This window comes from Lactuca virosa, chromosome 1, assembly GCF_052849685.1.
Source record: "Lactuca virosa cultivar CGN04683 chromosome 1, Lactuca_virosa_CGN04683_v6, whole genome shotgun sequence".
Taxonomy (NCBI): domain Eukaryota; kingdom Viridiplantae; phylum Streptophyta; class Magnoliopsida; order Asterales; family Asteraceae; genus Lactuca; species Lactuca virosa.
Window position 1 is genome coordinate 265,387,743 of NC_136426.1, and position 3,169 is coordinate 265,390,911.

The following is a 3,169-nucleotide window of genomic DNA, read 5'->3' on the forward strand; positions in this document are numbered from 1 at the left end:
TTTCAATGAAGACTACCGATTTTTTTCTTTTTGATTTTTTTTTAGTTTTGGGTTAACTAAACGTCTTGTTCGTTTACATAGGCTTTTAAAAACCCGGATCATTTAAATCCGTAACTTTCTATACAAGTTCGGCTATTTAATCCGATGCGGATTTAGTTCGAATATGTTATTTTATGTTGTTTTTTGATATTTTTTTCGAGTTATACATAGGCTGATCGGAATTCGTAAACCATTACTACTAGAAAAACAGGTATCAGCGAGGGAATCAGCGATGAAAGTATTCCCTAGCTAATCAGCGACAGACTAGAAAAGGATTAGCGACGGAAAAAAGTAGGATTTTTAATCCGTACATGCTAGCCATTTACCAAGGGATTTGGAAAGGTATTAGCGATGAAATCAGCAACAGAAACATTCCCTCGCTAATCGGTTGGTGAAATCGGTTCCTAAGTTTTAATTCCCTCTCATATTTTCTCTGAATTTTCAATTCCCTCCCATTTTTTCTTTCCCCGCCGATGCCTCCCTCTCAAATCCCTAATTCTTAACCTAATTTTTATTTGGCACCTTCACCCCCAACATCGGCGGTTTGCATCCATCCCCATCATCGACGATTCCAGTCGTACATGACCCGATTACCGTCGATTCTTGCCGCCTCTACACCCACCATCGGTTATTCACGACTTTAGCTCAAGCTTTGAGCTATAAAAGCTTGGTTAGAGTTCTGAAGATACAAAGAAGGAAAGGAGTTAAACGAGATGGTAGTAAATAAAGGAATTTCGGAGTGTGTTTGGGTATCAGCAATAGAGTCATATTTACAGGCAGTAGGCACTTTTGGGGAAGAGACACCAATTGGTGTGTTTCTTGGACTTTTAGGGAGGCACCAAGTCAGTGTTTCTGCATCAATTAAGGTGGTCCAGAGATGAATGGTGATTTGAGTAAACGGAGAGCGAAATGGTTGTTGAGTTTGTGTCTAATAAAAACCTTGTCACTCTTTTTGTTAGAGATTTGGCTGCAAATAAGAGGTCTGCCATACATGCTCTTCTCTGGAACTGGTAACTCACTGTTTGATGTTTATTTACTTTTATAGTTTTATAGTTGCAGTGATACAAATATCACTGAAAAGTTACTATTCCCCTTCAATGCAACAAACTATTTCAGGTCTGAGGATTATGAGGTGAGTGTAGAAATTTTTGAGAAGTCTATGCTTTATGTCCCTCATGACATAGAGAACATATCTATTTGTACTTATTGAAATTGGTTTATACTGTCACACAAAAATAAGTTGATCAATCTTGAGTCGATGACATTATTAAAGACATAAAAGGCTCTTGTAGAGAGCAATTACAAGCTAAAAAGAAGATAAATCAAATCTTTTTGTTTTTTTGCAGGTATGTCGTTAAATACAATGATACAAATTAAGGTTAAATTCAATAAATAACATGTATGCTTATTTAAAAAAATTAGGACTTGATAAGAAAAAAACTATTTTTATTAAATAATTTTTTGGTAAAAAAGAAACACCTAAATCTTTTTGTTTGCTTGCAACAAAATGGATTTTCTGATTTGAGAATTTGTTATGGAGTTGATTGATTTCTTCAATTCAGATAGTATCCGTTTGAGGGGAAGTTTTAGCACCTTCGATTTTTTGTAGGAATGTTGGAATAAAGAATGGGATCTGGTGGATTTGTCTTTCAGTTAAGATCAAGGCTTTCCGTTTTTAATAAATTTTAATCTCAAAAGGTAATTGTTATATATTATTTGTAATACGTATGTGTGTGAGTTTCTTAGTTATCATAATCCAACAATTGTGGTTTTTAGTCCTCATTTTGTTTATGTATGAGTTTGTGTTTGTTGCAGAACAGGTTCGATGAGATGCTTAAATGAAACCTAGGTATCCCACTCAATGAAAAATCCACATAAAACGTGAGTATTTCATTCTTTGTTCTGTTCCTTGAAATCAGTATTTATTGTTTTTATTTTTTTCACGAGGCAAGGACTTCATTTTGTTACAACTTGTTTATTATCATTATCATTATCGTTATTATCATAGTTCGTGTTATATGAAAAACATTTGTATTATATTTTCTTTGGGACACTTAATGAGAAAATGTACTAGTGAACCCTAAGGAATGTGTAAATTTTCGAGTTCGGGTTGGCAAAACATGTAAGGGGCATATAAGGTACTTAATAACGTCTTAAATGTATAATTAATTTTGGTTTGTATTCGATTTCCTTTTACCTTTTGCTTTACTTTGTTTATCATGTCATACTACCCCATTATAGAATTTTATATCTACTGTTTGATTATACTATTGTTTTCATATCTGCAGTTTATCATGAAGAAATGTAGGCCAAAAGATAAGAAATCGAAAAGTTGTATAATAAATATAGAAGTTAATTACCCAAAAAGCAACCCATCCACTGAAGACTTTAATATTTTAAACAATCGACCCCTTTTGATACTTTTGGCATGTCCTTTGGTTTCGTTATTTTGAATATTTAGTTTTGGTAGTTTTTGTATATGAATAGGACATAATTCTATGAATTTTGGTTTTGCAATATATGATTTCAATTTCATATGTGTATTTGGTTATAAAATATCAAAGATTTGATTGTAGCCATCTGACAATCTACAAATTACTATAACGACCACACCTAGCAACAAATATTTTGTCGCTAATGCAAAATAACTGATGGAATCCATGGGTACCCTAGGCTAATCAGCGACAGATTACTGATGGACATTAGCAACGGATTACCGACGGAATCCAGAGGTTCCTTGAGCAATTTGTGTCGTCGCGAATCCTTCGCTGATCCGTCGATAATTCTGTCGTTAAATCCCTCACTAACAATTAGCGACAAGGGCTTTTTCGACCGTCAATTCCATTGCTAATCCATCGTTGATAGCCTTTAGCGACGGAATTGTCCGTCCCTGATACCTTTGTTTCTAATAGTAAACTTATGATATAGAAGGTTAAAGCTGTTGTAAAAAAACCATTTTTTTAATCCAAAAAAATGAAAATTGTTATTTATTAACAAAGAAAAAATTAAAAAAAAAAAAAGAAAAGAAAAGAAAATAGTTAATAAAAAAGTTAAAGAAAATTAACGTTGTTTTGAATACGATATTTAAACTTGACGGTTGTAATTTTATTTTCAAAAAACATAAAAAAAT

The 3,169-nt window shown here is 32.9% G+C and overlaps 1 long non-coding RNA gene across 2 annotated transcripts; it reads left to right on the plus strand.

The window, feature by feature from the left end:
• Positions 1-283: 283 nt before the first annotated feature.
• On the plus strand, positions 284-2,523 carry LOC145109269 (uncharacterized). Of its 2 annotated transcripts, none has more exons than XR_013708858.1 (4): positions 284-1,049; positions 1,649-1,737; positions 1,855-1,920; positions 2,328-2,523. It is a non-coding gene; the product is annotated as an uncharacterized LOC145109269 (long non-coding RNA). The 2 variants fall into 2 exon arrangements; XR_013708857.1 differs by having other exon boundaries at positions 1,860-1,920.
• Positions 2,524-3,169: the final 646 nt, after the last annotated feature.